General features: G+C 43.0%; 1 protein-coding gene and 1 non-coding gene across 8 annotated transcripts in view; one reads left to right on the forward strand and one right to left on the reverse strand.

Moving 5' to 3' along the window:
• PPARG (peroxisome proliferator activated receptor gamma) overlaps window positions 1-15,929 on the forward strand; it is a 146,511-nt gene that overhangs the window by 56,263 nt on the left and 74,319 nt on the right. The window lies entirely within an intron of this gene.
• LOC142449454 (U6 spliceosomal RNA) lies at window positions 12,700-12,806 on the reverse strand. The gene has a single exon (XR_012784617.1). It is a non-coding gene; the product is annotated as a U6 spliceosomal RNA (small nuclear RNA).

The raw sequence follows: 15,929 nt of genomic DNA on the forward strand, positions 1-15,929 counted from the left end.
ACAAAGAGTGTGTGTCCGTGGAGGAGGAACAACTCCGAAAGGAGGGTGGAGCGGTTGCACAACTCCAATAGCGTCGCCGAGCCGTAACTGGTGGATCTGTGGAGGGAGGGGCTGCAACCACCATGGTAAATACAGTTCTTTTTAAAAACTTTGAGAAAAACACAGCATCTTATTGGTGACTCACTAGGGCTTAAGAATGAATGCTTTGACAGTCCAGTCGCATATGACTTTGTGCTGATTAATCTTGAGAATATAAAGATCGTGAAGCCAGCAATAAGTCCTGGTGGAGGGGGGAAATCAGGACAGAATGCGGTGATCATCCATAAATACCTGCGCTCTGCATTTATTGAGCATCTACTGTAGAGCAGGTATTGAAATAGGCACTTCGGCTTGAGTAGCCATAACCTTGTGAATAGAACTGAAGTTTCAGGTTAAGCAGTCAACTGGGTGGGTGGGTGGATGGGAGAGTACATCAGTCATGTTAGTGTATGCAGAGAGTGGGCATGATCCTGGCCCCAGACAAGAGTTTATAACTATGAGACCTTAACACGGAAAGTTCATTGAATGGAAAAGCTAAGAGGAAAAAGAAATTAAGACCATCGACTTCACTCCCCTTTCCTTATTTCCACTTGAGAAACATCAGGAAACTGAGTCCAGAAATATTGTGACTTGCCTGGGTGCATAAAACGGGTAACTGACGCGGTCCCAGGTTGTCTTTTCACTTGTGTTTCTGTCCTGTTAACCGTTCGCCGCTCTCATCTTGAACCATTTTAAACCTACAGCTCGGCTAAGTGTTTTGTAATCGTGGCAGTGCCGGTTTCAGACCCAGCTCTTCGAGCTGTGTGACCCGGTACACACCATCATCTCTGTTCTGTCTTTATAGCACGAGCGCTTGGAAGGCCTTTTGTTTTGTGTCAGCTGTTCCAGCAGCCATTAGGGCTTTACTCTTACTTGAGGAAAGCAGGCTTCTTGGAAAGGAGAACATTTCTGTAAATCTCTGTGTTGGAATACTTTTTATTATAAAATAACTTAAATATGCGCAAAACTAGGTATAAGCCTCTTATTCCTATCACTCTTATTGTATCAACAGATTTTTTTAAATGACAAGCTGCAAAACCTTTAACCATCAAATTGACAGTATCAATTTGGATGAACTGCTATCACGCATACTTGGGGTGGGATTGGGGAGCTCAACACCTCTGCTGCCCCCTGCCATATTGATGATGCAGTCTCTCATGCCTGCTTCTCTGTGGGGACTCTGCTGCACCACTGGATCTCTCTGGGCCATCCGCAACTCAAATGAGTCATTTTCAGAGGAAAAGTCTACCTTTGTCCTTCTCCCTTGAATCCTGGACAACAAAGATCGTAACACTGGTCCCCAGTGAAATTGTAAATGCACACTGTACTCCTTCAGATAGCCAAGTGACCCAAAAGATGACTTTTTTCAAATTATATATCCCTGAAATGAGACCAAGATTGAAAATCAAAACTGGTAGACAGAAAATCGGCAACAACCTAAATGTTCCATCAACTGCTGAGTGGATAGACAGAATGTACTCAAACCATACAATAAAAAGGAATAACGTACTCCTACATGCTAAACACATGAATGGACCACAGAAGCATTATGATAATGACAGAAGGGAGACACATATTTTATGATTCTATTCATATAAAAGCCTCGTAAACGCAAATCGGTAGAGACAGAAAGTAAATTACCCACCCACCCCCGGCCTGGGGCTGGGATTGGGAATGAAGATTAATTGTCAATCAGCATGAGAGATCTGACTGGATGATGAAATATTCTAAAACTAATTCATGGTGATGGTTGCACAACACAATTTGCTTAAAACCCCTTGAATTGTACACTGTGCAGGAGTGGGTTTCGTGATATTTAAATATGCCTCAATAAAGTTGTAAAGAGGGATTTTAATAAAGGGCTCTAGGATCACCTAAGAATAGATGTTTATTAGACATCCACAGCCAGTAGTAAGAAAGAAACAAAAACTATTTTAGTGGAATTCCGAAATCACAGATTCTGTTTTAGGCTTTGTCAATGATCCCGGATAATTTGGGTCAATGTCTTTGCCACGTAGTTTAACCTCTTTTTGCTTTGCGTTCCCATCTAGTATTGAAAGTTATGTAGATGTTCTGCAAAAAAGTTCTTAAAATGTAATCACATCATTGATGCATGGATTGTAATAAGAGTTGTGAGCGCCCCCAATAAAATGATCTTTTAATTAAAAAAAAAAGAAATATAATCACATATTCTGATGTTTTATTTCTTTGAGTACCGAGTCCTCAGCCAAATCTCCTACTCACCCCCCTCCCTTTTCAAAGTCCCTTAATTCTAACTGGCATGTGCTTGTTGTCTCTTTAGCTCTTGGTCACCAAATGTTCCTGACTTCAATGCATCTATCTTTCAGGTACACAGCTCTCAAAATGTTTATCCCAAACATGAATCCACATCATTCATGAATGTGCCAGAGGCCATGTTCTCATCCTGTGTAGCTCTCTTATGGATGAGCTCCCATAGACAACCACACACTTCCCCTTTAGGCAGTACAAGGGAGGAACAATGGGCTATACAATGGAAGCAGCTATCAAATTGCACAAAATGATAATCTAGTCCATTGTTTTCTTCTGCTGCCCAAAGAGGGAGTTGTATACTTTGGCTCTTCATAAAGATCTTGGCTTGTCCACCTCCTCGGATTCCCAAGTAATAATTAAGCAATCTGGCCTCCTTCCCACTCCTCCTTTCAATGTGTAGGATACTTGTCAATTTGCCCAGAATGACTGTAGGCATTTTGAGGTGTTCATCTGACTGTGTGCAATAGACAATAAATAACGTAATTAGAAAGAGGCCTGAGTTAAGACTCGATTTTAATTTTATTGGTGGGGAGAGCACTGATTTTAAAATAGGAAATTATTTCTCGTTTGTCTTCACATTACAGCCTTCTGCACACCTTTCTGGGGAGATGTCTCTGAATTTTTCAGATTACAAACTTATTTGGATGGAATTCATGTTCATAACTATGAAATTACAGTGTCCTACTTCCTGGGGCTCAGTGCCCCTGAAGAAGTGCCGTTGGAGTGTATGAAACAAAGTACATTGGTTGGGATGTGGCTTCATTCGTTCACAGATCCGTCAGTAATCCTAGGTTCCCCTCCTCTGAAGCTCTGCTGACATACCACAGAGCTCTGGAGCAACCAGTTCAAGGTTGTATCCCTTGTAATTTAAACACTTGCTAGAAACTCTAAGTCCCTCTTAATGGAAACTGTTGGGTAAAATTGAAGCATCCATTCTATTACTTTAAAAGAACCATTGTCACAGAATCACTTTCGACTCGGGATGCCCTCCTGTGTTTCAGAATCGAACTGTGCTCCGTAGGGCTCTCCAGGCTGGTGCCTTTATGGAAACAGATGGCCTGGGCTTTCTCCCGTGGCGCTCCTGGGTGGGTTCTATCAATCAACTGTTGCATCAGTGGTGGTGCACAAGCCCCGTGGAAGCCTAGGTGCATTGCTGTTGCTGTCATTGGGTACGGTCAAGTCCATTGCCACTCAAGTCCATATCCCAACCCGATGTGCCAAACTAGAACGGCTCCCGGGAGCTTCACAGACCTCAATCCTTATGGGAGCAAATCTCCATCCTTGGTCATCAGCCAAGTGCTTGTCCACTGTACTGCCAGGGCTCCTTAGTTAGATGAAGGAGCTTCAGAAATTTCACGGGAAATTGTTGTTATCTTTTCCTTCACTTTTTCCACCATGTCTGAGGCACCTTTTGGCTATTAAACAACAGCAACAAAGATCCACTACCTTCAAGTTGACTCCAACTCATGGCAGTCCCAGAAAGACAGAGTGGACTTGCCCCAGAGGGCTTCCACGGCTGTAATCTTTCCAGACACAGACTGCGACGCCTGTCTTCTGAGAAGTAGCTGGTCAATTCAAACGAGACCTCCCTGTTCGTAGCCAAGTGTTTAATCATGGTGCCACCAAGTGATACCATTAACAAGAGCAGCAACAAAAACCCCACTGTCATCAAGTCGATTGCAACTCACAGTGACCCCTATGGAGGGTACCCGAACCTATAAATCCAAGAGCAGATGGTTTCAAGTTCCCCCTGAGGAATGGTCGGTGGGTTTGAACTGCCAACCGTGAGGTTAGCGATCCAATGCTTATCAGACAGCATCACCAAGGCTCCTTAGTAACGTTGTTGTTGGGTGTTGTTAAGTGCCACCAGTCGGTTCTGACCCATATGCACAGCAGAATGAAACACTGTCAGCTCCTGGGCCCTCCTCACAATTGTCCCAATGCCTGAGCCCCATGTTGTAGCTACTGTGTCAGTCTATCTCCTCAAGGGCCTTCGTTCGTCTTTCCCTGACCCTTCACTTTACTGCGCACGATGTTCTTCTCCAGAGACTGGTCTCTCCTGACAACACGCCCAAAGTATGTAAGAGGAAGTCTCACCACCCAGACCTCTAAGTATTTAGTAATATTAGAGGGTCACTTTATGGTTTTGTTTGTACAATAAAAAGAAAAGAGATTTCCTCTCTTGAAAAACAGGAACAACAACAACACCCACTGGCAATGAGAAACCTGGTTATAATTGTCATAGGAACAAGGGTAACAAAAAAGTGAAATTGAAATAAAATTTTCTGAAGATTTTCGGAAATGAGTAACGTGGCTATGTATGTATTTTATGATAGGAACATTCAGTGGACAGAGGGAGCATAAGCCTAATTAAGAAAGTTTAGAATGGAAGATATCACCTTTTTAAATAAAAGAACAAATTAAACATTTATTCTTCCTTTCCATTAGGAACTATATTACAGAGTACCTTCAGTTACTAAAGAAAAACCTTTTGCCTCATAGTAAAATCCCTGCTACTAAATGCAGAAGAGATGAAAGAATTATAAAAATATTATCTTATGAACTCGAAGTAAAAGCCTGATTCAGGAAACGATCATATGTGTTAACACCTTTAGGTAACTAATGGGTGAAATAGAAGACCCTTGCAGTCCCAGAGGAGCCCACGCTGCTGCCCGATTAAACGTCACTCTGCTGCTCCCAGAGCTGGTGACTGGCCTCATTGGTGCTCAGTCATTTATGATAGATGAGATAGGAAGTACACAGATCACTTGGGGTTTATACTTATGTATGAACAACAACAAAAAACAAACATTGGTAAGCTCTGAGTAGTAGAAAAACAAGGGTTTTTCAACAAAGAGCCGCATTGCTTCTGTAATCATAAACCAACAAGCCAACTCACTGCCATGAGTTCGATTCCAACTCATAGCAACCCTAGACAGGGTTTCTGGGAGTGTAAACCCTGCTGTATCGGGTGGTGGATAGGAACTGCTGACCTTGAGGTCAGCAGCCCGATGCCTAACACAAAGTGCCACCAGGGTATCTGACTGTAATCATAATAGAGTGTTGATGGGAAAAAATTTTTTACTTTTTCATGTAGAAAGCAATAGTATAGTCTACTCCCTAAGGGGGGAAATTCCTTGAATAAAAACTGGTGCAAAGACTAGAAAATCTTTCAGTGTCTTTCAAAGAAAAGTAAGCTTCCAAAGCAAGTATCAGGATTCAGTGTCTTTGTTTTTTTAATATATTCATAGGTATGTATGCACACACATATTATTCTATTACATAGATTGTGTGTCATAGAAAAATATACATTTGTGAATTCGGTATGTATACAGGAATTATATATGATGTGTATCCTATAGATAGGGGTTATATTATTATACATCAGCCCCAACTCTCAATATGTTTCATTCAGAGATTTCTTTGCCCTTATGCTACATGCTTATTATTGTTTAGTCACACGCGTGCAGCATTCTGTCAGCCTTGAACTGATTCTGAAGTCTTTGAGTTTCGTTGGAGTCTCTCCATCCCCAAGCACCTCCCTGTGACTTCTCCACATGCTAATCCACTCACACGCTCCTCTGGATCCTTGAGCATGGCCTTTGTCCTTCCTCCGCTCCCATTCCTTGCCACCAGTCCAAATCTGCTTTCTCTCAAAATTCTTTTCTTCCCTGCAGTCTTTTCAAATTCCACCAATCTCCACTCCCAAGTAGGATCGACTTTGAATTTCTTCCCTGCCACTCTCGCGGCGTGTGATCTTGGCCAGTGCCTAGAGCGGCGCTCCTCTTCTGTGTACCTGTAGACTACCTCGCCAGGTGCTTATGAGGTGAGCAGGGAAAGGCTGAAAGGCTGTGGTTGACACTGCGTTTTATTTGGCTTGGCACAGAAACAATCCTCCAATAAATGGACACTTTTTATTTGTTCACTGTGATCACCTACTTTCTGTTTATTAGAGTGATTTGTAAGTGGTAAAGCACCCGGCACCCAGCTGCTAAGCAAGAAGTTGGTGGGTTAGAACATACAAAAATATATATTTCTATAATAGATATAAAAATATGTATTCTCTCCTACCTGATGCGTCATGGTCACCACCATTCAGTTGGGTATGCATAGATTGCATGGGATTTGCTTATCAAGCCTACAATCGCTATCATGAATCAAAAACAAAACCACTGTCATGGGGTCAATGCCGACCCAGAGCGAGCCTATGGGGCAAGGGTGGAACTGCCGCTGGGAAGTTCTCAGACTAACTCCGCAGGAGTAGAAAGCCCCATCGTTCGCCCTTGGCATGACGGTGGTTTTCAACTTGAGACCTTGCAGGTAGCAGCCTAACTCGTAGCCACTGCCCCCAGGACTCCTGCTTTCATGAATCAAGAGGGCCTGCTTCAGAGTGAACTTTTAAAAGCTATCCTTGTTTCAGACTTCAGGTTCTACTTAAGTACCAGTTCTCCCTCGAACCGGTCTGCATCTGCTTGAACAGAGCAGTCGGAGTGTTGTATGACTGCTCCGTTCTTGTTTACTTCATCAAGTGTGATGCACAGGATTTCAATTTGGGGTTAGAGGAATGCACACTATAATTCTGAGACCCCGCTCTCAAGAAGTCCGATCCGTGCACTAATGTGTTTGTGGCGGTTAGTTGCTCCCTGAGACTCCACGTGTGCCCGACTAGCATTGCTCCCGGCGGGGGGGGGGGGGGATTTGAGCCATCAACCTTTGGGCTATTAGTCAACCTTTGTGACTGCCAGGATTCTCTGCTTTATTTAAGCCACCTGTAATTATCACACTTACTCTTTCAGACGAAAATAACAGAAGTTCAGAGAGAAAGTGGCATCCCCAAAGTAAAAGTACTCGGAACAGGGGTGACAGCGATAATGAGACATACCCAGACACTGACTGCCACGGAGCACACACCCAGCTATCCCAGTGTCAGCCCCACAGTAAGGGCACTGTGGCCGCGTGTGTGTTGCAGACCCAGGGCTGCTTCGCTGTTCATCCTGCATTATTTTTGTGTTTTGCTTTGAAAAAGTCACCGTGGTTAACTACAATATTATTACCTCAAAATGGAAACTTTCGCATAGTAATTTTGTTATTTTCCTAACATCAAAGAACACTTGTCAGTAGAAAAGAAAATCATTTGATACCAGAAGAACCCCAAAATATTAAAAATTATTCATGAAAAATCTAAAACTGAGGCAGAAAGATGTTTACTGCCCAAAAGTATCCTTGAATTAATCAACAAGTATTACAAAGTTCCAACTCCGAGATAGGGCTTAGTGCTCAGTAGGAATCACTGTACTTGAGGTGTGAAACGCAGCAGAGCATGTTTATAGATAATTCATCTGCTTCAGGTGAATCCTCTCACAGGACAATGGCCTTTATGCTGATAGGATCCTCGGATTTGTTGACATTAAGGGTAATTGAGTTGAGTGCTATCTGAACATTTCATTCTGTTACATTAGTGAAATAGAGCACAGGTTAGAACTGTGGTCTAGGAATACGAGGCCTGATGAGTAGTACAAACTGCTAGTATCTCTATAGAATCCATTTTCTTTATTTGAAAAATTAAGAGTTTGAATGTTCACCTCCCTGATATTGTGTCTTTGATTTCATGGGTCTGTGTGTTCTTTCTAATGCAGTAGCTGGAAAGAGAAACTGCTTGTTTTAGGTCACTCGAACTATGGTTCTCAGTTTGCCCTATGGTCACCAGGCTTGGGATAGATTACCTTGGAAATTTCCCAGTGACTTATCTGAAAAAAATAGTTGATAAAATTAGAAAAGTGAAGAGAATACATGTTTTAGAGGTTAAGGATTTCCATAACATAAATAAGTTGATGACATCACTCATGGCATTTCATTACACCAAAAATCAAATCACTGGAGCATATCATATAGTACATGCAAAGACAAGCTAATGTATTTTAGGTGGGATTGCTTTGGTTGAAAGGTACAGTAATTTTAAAAGTGTTTAGTTGGTCCTCAGAAAGTGGTTAAACAGGTTCGGCTTTTTCAGGTAGTAGAGGCAAGGTAACTTTTGAAGATGTAAAAAGGGAGTGAATTTTTAGTTGGGTTTCCATTTTGAGACTTTTAATTTACTGTTGGCCATTATTTTTACAGATAAAGGTTCCTGCTCCTAATTAGCAGTAGGATATGAAAAGGAAATCATAATTCAGAATTAGAATGTGAATAAGAATATAATGACAGAATTTCCATTACCCTCAAATAAAATAGTTTTAAGCTTACTATTGAGTATTTCAACATCAGAACCGCAAAGGACCTTAAGGATGGTTCTCTTTGCAGGAAGGCCTGTCTTCTCCTTCTATAGATGAGCAGTGTTGACACCACACATTGGTGGCTGGGCCCAGACCAAAACCAACATGTAAATTTTTCTGTTTCTAGTGTCAGTGTTCTTTTCTATGGGCCACACTGTTCAGGATCCAGCAGACTTTTTGAAATGTCAAGTGTGCACCTACTCAAGCCGTTGGCTTCCAGGTAACTTTTCAGGTATTAACATCAGTGTTAGGAACATTAAGTAGGTCAGCTTTTTAAATGAGCCTATGGTAAAAGAAAAATACTATTCATAGTCCCCTCTGCCAGTGCTAGCAAGCTTAGTATGACAGAAGAAGAAGAGGCCCAATGAAGCCATTCTAAAAACCCAAATTCAATGGAAACAATAAGCTCTAATTTCATTGAGTTGCTTTTAAAAATGAAAATGGTAATATACTTGAGTGTATGTAGGAAAATCTTACCTTTTGAAAATCTAAAGCTAAATTAACGTTGGCAATGAAAGAAGAATGGAGTTTGCCATTTTGAAAAATGATGTTGATTCATTCTTCGGTGGCCTTCGATTGTCTTGTGCTAGGAGAACTTTGGGCTGGCTGTGGGGCGGTGGTGCTGGAATGTACTTCCAGGATACGGGCTTATTTGTCCTTCTCAAAGGCATGTGGCCCATTGGCACATCTTCCCTTCCCATGATGTCTCCCCTGTGTCTATGAGGCAACCCTGTACTGATGCAACCACCACCAGAATATAAGGTCCCAAGCCAACTGGATTGGCACTAAAAAAAGACAGCAGTTCTCTTGCGGAGGGGGATCAGTCAGCTTAGTGGTCATTCTGGTCATTGGTAATGGACTTCCTTTGGAGTATACTAGGAAAACGTCAGCGCAGGAAGAAAATTGCTGCTGTTAGGTCTCCAAACTTCTCCTTGACTAAGATGTAAGAGACGAGTGTGGCAAGCAGCTGTTCTTTCATCATCTGCATCATCAACCAAAACAATCAACATGGTGTTATGCCAACTAGGCACACCGTGCTGCGGTTTTAGGGACCCAAAGAGGAATCAGACGATTGTTCTCCCAAGAAGCTACCGATATTTCAGGAGCTAGCATTCGTGTTAGCAGCACTTGTAGCGTTAAATGGAGCCATGTTTGAAATGGGCCTATGTGGCTGAGTGCCATCAAATCAGTTCCAACTCACAGCGACTGTGTAGAGTGAAACACTGCCTGGGACTGTGTCATTCCCACCATTGTTCTGATGTCTGAATCCATTGTTGCAGCCACTGTGTCCATCCATCTTGCCCAGGATCTTCCTCTTTTCCACTGCCCTTCCACTTTACCAAGAGGGATGTCCTTCTCCTTCTCCTGGTAACATATCCAGAGTACATGGGACAAAGTTTCACCATCCTTGCCTCTAAGGAACATACTGGCTGTGTTCCCTGCTAGACATACCTGCTTGCTCTGGCAGTCAGTTGCCCTTTCATTCATTCTTCTTCCCCAGAACCGCAGTTCAAATGCATCGATTCTTTTTTATTCTTCCTTATTCAATGTCCAACTTTCACATCTATATGAGGCTATTGAAAATGCCATGGCTTGGGTCAGGCGCACTTAGTCCTCAAAGTAACATCCATGCTTTTCCACAAAGTAACACCTTAGTCCGCAAAGCGGCACCCATACTTTAGAGAGGTCTGTAAGTACATGACCATGGAGCCAGTTCTGACTCCTTCTGAGCATCTAGAGCGTTTCCAAGACTGTAAGTCTCTAACAGATTCGCATAGCCTCACCTTTCCCCAGTGAAGCCACAGGAGAGTTCGCGTCACTCTCCTTTAAGTTAACAATCCAATGCTCACCTGACAGCACCACCGGGGCTCCTTTGACATAGCTACTGTCCCTAAAAGAACAAGAAAACAAAACCAATTTAAAGATCCAAATTCTAGCTAAAGAACAAAATGAAAATTTTATTTCTCTAAAAAAAATTCTATTTCTCATAAAAGAGGAGATTGATTACCTTTTAAGGCTAGCATAACAAAATATTAATATTTTATTTCCTGTGAGTATTTGATGTAAGGGATCTCAAATACTGAATAATGCTAAAAATCCTATATAGAGATATTATACTATAATGTTTTAACAATAATTTCATAATTCAATCATTCAGAGTTTTTATTGGTCTTTCTTCTCCTAAATAAACCAAAATTGGGGGATTTTTTTTGGTCTGAGTAATATTCAGATTATTTTTACCAAAGTTAGGTTTTATAAACTAATGCTAAATAAAGTCAAACTAAATATGGAGGTGTAACCTTCTCAGACATTAAACTGTCAGTTTCTCGACTGTCAGACTCCAGGATAGAAGTCAAAAAAGCTTTTCATCTTCCTCATTATTTAATCGCTCCTGGTCCACATGTGATGTCTCTACAAGTCCGAGAAGAGAGGCCTTTCTTCCCGATGTCCCTGTCACAGGAAGCCCTACAGGAGACGATAGGAGGAGCTGAATGCAGCATACAGAACAAAGGCGGCTCTGGAACGCTCCTCTTCAGACTGTAGGGGTTACCTCTACGAGATGCCAGTGGTGGCTCCGGGGAGAATTCTCACCTTCCTTGGTTGAGACCAAAGTTCAATTCCTAACCAATGCATTTCAGATGTAGCCACCGGCAGCCTGTCAATGGAGGCTTTGTGTTGCTCTGATAAAAAACATATTTCCGTGGGGTTTCCAGACTAAAGCCAATCATGGGGATGGGGTAGGACAGGTTCACTGTGCACTGTGCATAATTTTGCCATGAGAGGGGTGCTGATTCGAAAAGAGCGAACAACAGTGTCCTAATGTCCTCTCCAAAAAGTGGACAGCAACACAAGAAAGAACCCTTGCCAGGCAAAGTGCTGAGGATAGAAGTTACCGTGGGAGAAGAGTATATCGACTGGATACCAATTACCCTGAGCAAAGCCTGGAATTCCGAGAGACTACATTCCAAAGTAACCCACTGCCTGTTGCTTTATACATCTGCCTGTGATATGCTTCCATTTTTAACATTGTAAACAGCAGGCCCCTGGGGAAACTCAAGGTCTTCGAGACAGAGACACACGCATGTCAAAGTCCTTCTGAATGTTCTGGTGATCACATGCTGCACACTGATAACAAAGACACTGTTTAAGGAAACATACTATTCCTGATATCCATGCATGCAACTGACTTTCAGAATGGATGAATGGAATGAAAAGTGTCAGGTATATTTGGATACTTTTGATGACTATAGTTAAATGTGAATCCATTAAGGATAGGAACCTTGGATTTTTCATGTATTTATCTCTTATATCTGGAATAATACCTGGCATTTAGGAGGCTTTTGATTAATATGTGGTGGGTGTAAAATAAAGAAATTCCTTTCAATATCTTTTTTTTTTTCGGGCTTTCAATGGCTTTATTTTTTTCCATGATTGGAAAATACCCAACATTCTTGCAATATATTGAAGGATCTTGGTATTCAAATCGGAAGAATTACAACGGTACTTTATAGGCTGACTGCAAGATGATTTCTGTTGACTCTGGTGACTGGAGGGATCATCTTTTACAGTCTGGTCATGTCACCGAGGAAGCGCCTATGTGGTCGGGGTACCTGGCTCAGGGCAGTCCTTTCCCTAACCATCCAGCCACAGGGCTCGCCAGTTTAGTGGGGAGGTTACCAACAGCTGCGCACCAGCCAGTGTCCTCACCGCCGATGATCTGCTCCGACTGCCTCTGTGACGCTGCAAAAACCCTGCTCTTTCAAAAGGGCCTCCAGCTCCCTTTTGACCCTACCCACCAAGGGTGGGCCATGGTAGGTGAGAGCCGTATACAGCTGCACCAGGGAGGCTCCTGCCCGGATCTTCTCCAGTGCATCCTGCCCACTGCTGACACCGCCAACCCCGACGATGGGAACTCTGCCTTGGGTGAGTGCATACATGTCCCGAATCGTCTGCGTGAACAAGTCTCGGAGGGGCTTCCCGCTCAGTCCTCCTGGTTCCGAACACAGGGCACACTGCAGGGTAGCAGGGCGACTCACGGTGGTATTTGTGACAATCAATCAAAAATATGGAACGCTTCACGAATTTGCGTGTCATCCTTGCGCAGGGGCCATGCTAATCTTCTCTGTATCGTTCCAATTTTAGTATATGTGCTGCCGAAGCGAGCACCCTTTCAATATCTTAAAGACAAAGCAAACCCATGATTAGATACGATGAGATTGGTTCCATTTATTTGGCTAAGTTCATCTTGATCCATTTTGGGGTCTCTGTAAGTTAGTTTTTTCTTAATTGGCCTAGCACTGCAGTGTGATAGGACAACATATTATAATTCAGCTTAACAAAAATCGGATTAAAGAGTTCACATTATATAAGCATTTTGTTTATATAACTTGGGTGCTCGGAATGGCTTGGTTCATATATGCTGACAGAGGTAACATTTATTGAGTCTACAGTGTGCCAGGCGCTCTGCTGATCCATATTATAATTTTGTTTATGGACTACTTTTTAACTTCATGAGACCACATCTGTCTGGTTTCTCATCGTACCCCCAGCACCCAGCTCGATTCCTACCACGTGTTATATTGCAAGTCAGGATGGGTTGCTAAGGAATTCAATACAGTGAACTATTAGGTTTCTGCTGTTGAGTACTGTAGTACAAGGGTGTTGTAAGGTTTGTAAGCACAAGTGCTGCTTGATTCAGATGGTACAACATAATTAGCTGTTAAACTGATTTTACAGTTAAATCACGATGTAAGACCTATCAAAGACTTAGAAGGCCTGGCGACACAGTAGAGAGGCAACGTGACTGCTGTCTGGGAAAAAGAGCCTAGAAGTAGCAGTAAGAGAAGAGTACATCGATTAGTCTCTTTGAGATTGGGTCTGGGTATTTCCCAAATAGACTATTACAGAGACTCATATAGAAGGGACTATTCGGCCTTGAGAACCAAGTCATACTATTGGCCTCAGAAACAAGACAAAGAAAATCCCCAAAGAGAGGGCACGTGGCAGAGATGAGTTACATGGTCGTGAAGAACAGCGCACCGAGAGCCTCTCGGAGTCCCCTAATCCATGGATATTGAAAGATGGATAACAGTTGTTTGCTGATACGCCTTAGAAGAGTTACTACTTGCCCCCTAACTCACACTATGCTTCGTGCTGGCTGTGCCGGATTTTTTAAGAAAACTGGTTTCGACACTGAGAGGGGACGTTGGTGCAGGAAAATTGAAGCCCAGCCTGGGAATTGGAGGCCTGAAAACTGAAACTGGCCCGGTTGCAAGTCTGTCACCAGCCGGCAAATCAACCTGGACAAAGTATCTGTTGGTTGGTGGCCGAGTTTTCTGATGACGGAAGTGCTGGACACGGATGAGTCACTCCCCCTCTGAAATGGCGTCACTGTGCCGACTCGAGCATTTTCGCCATCAAGGACAGGCGTAAGAATGGTTTTACATGTAGCTGGTTTTGAACAGTTGCAACAACTTTGCACTGTGAGGGCAAGGAGGAGGTGATGGTGAGGGATCAAGGGGGATACTGCCATTTCATGGAAAGTCAGACCGCTTGTCTTCCAGACCCAAACATGTCTTGGGACATTAAGTAGGAGTATCTGTAGGCAAAACGGGGCTTATATTTTTGTTGTGTTTTACTAAAAAAAGGAAAACGCTCTTGACTTAAACGATGGATTCAACTCGATCATAAGTTGAACAAAGAATCTTGGTCATTCAGTCACACCCTTAAATATTATGTCATTGTGTCTGGATTACTTCGCAACATGAGGACATTCCCCAGAATTACGAGGGCAGGGGCAACTCCTTTAGTGAGAATTCAAACTGAAGAGAGGTACAGATCAATCCATAACTACTTTGGTCATTTGGCCTATCGAGAAACTTGCATCAAATTTTAATTACCAAGATGTGCCATGGCTTGGATAGTGACAGCTCCTCTCGCTATTTGAGCCACACCAACCTCCTTCCCACCCAGGACCGTTGCAGCCGGCTCCTCCGTGCCTCACAGTGACCATGTGTGACCCACAGGCCGTGATCAGACATGCCCACATGTCGGAGGAGATGCCGCAGGACCCGGTGGAGAGCGCCACTCGGGCGCTGGAGAAATACAACATAGAGAAGGACATTGGGGCCCACATCAAGGAGTTTGACAAGAAGTACAATCCCACTTGGCACTGCGCTGTGGGCAGAAACTGTGACAGTTCTGTGACACGTGAAACTAAGCGCTTCCTCTACAACTACCTGGGCCACGCGGCCATCCTTCTCTTTGGCTCTGGTTAAAGCTTGGATTATGCCCACACCCCCAGGGATCCATCCAAAACCAAGGACTGCCGCCCACCTTCCAAATACCGAGACTGCGCTCTTCAGTCGTGCTCAGGGAACACCTCCATCTTTGAATCTCTGTTGTGCTGTTTGGTACACGATCTCCAAAATTCTATTTTTAATTACCTTAATAAAATGTGTGCTTTTAGTTTATGAGGGGGTACCCACCTCCCCCAAAATGGAATTTTTCCCCAAAAGCTATATATTTAATTTTTTTTTCACAAACAACCTTATCACCTTCAAAGTGCTCTTCATTATGCTTAATACGTTTGTCAAATGTGTGATTCCATAAACATTTTTCAGACTCATCGGTTTGAATGGCTGACAGCACCTCCCTCGTTTATTCTTTGCCACTTTTTTGTCGTCAAATCGCTGTCCTTTCACGTCCCTCTTTATTCTCGCAAACAAAAGGAAGTTGCATGCAGCGAGGTCAGGTGAATAAGGTACATGGGGAAAGACAGGCATGCTGTTCTTTGCCAAAAACTGGCTCACTGAGATGCATTGTCATAGTGGAAAAAACCAATCCCCCATCTGCCACTAATCGGGTCTTTTTTTGTCGTACACTGTTACGCAATCTTTTCAGAACCTCTGAATAGAAAGCTTGATTAAGAGTCTGACCTAGTGGAACGATCTCCAAACGCACTATGCCCCTCACATCAAAAAAACAAATGAACATCATCTTGATCTTTGATTTCACTTGACGAGGTTTTCTTGGGCGAGGTGACGATGGCACCTTCCACTGGTTTAACTGATGTTTGCTTTCAGGGTCACCAGAATAGCACCATGAATGACCCTGGGTCACTTTGAAGCTGTTCTTTGAAAGCATAGCATGTTTCCAGTCAACGCTCTTTTTCCTGGTCAGTCAACCAAAGGCACAAATTTCACAGTGGGCCTTCTCATCTCCAAACCTTCTGTTAAAATTCACTGAACCAAGTTCCGAGGTAGTCCAGCTAACTTCCCCATCTCTTCA

This window comes from Tenrec ecaudatus, chromosome 5 (assembly GCF_050624435.1).
Source record: "Tenrec ecaudatus isolate mTenEca1 chromosome 5, mTenEca1.hap1, whole genome shotgun sequence".
NCBI classification, from domain to species: Eukaryota; Metazoa; Chordata; class Mammalia; order Afrosoricida; family Tenrecidae; genus Tenrec; species Tenrec ecaudatus.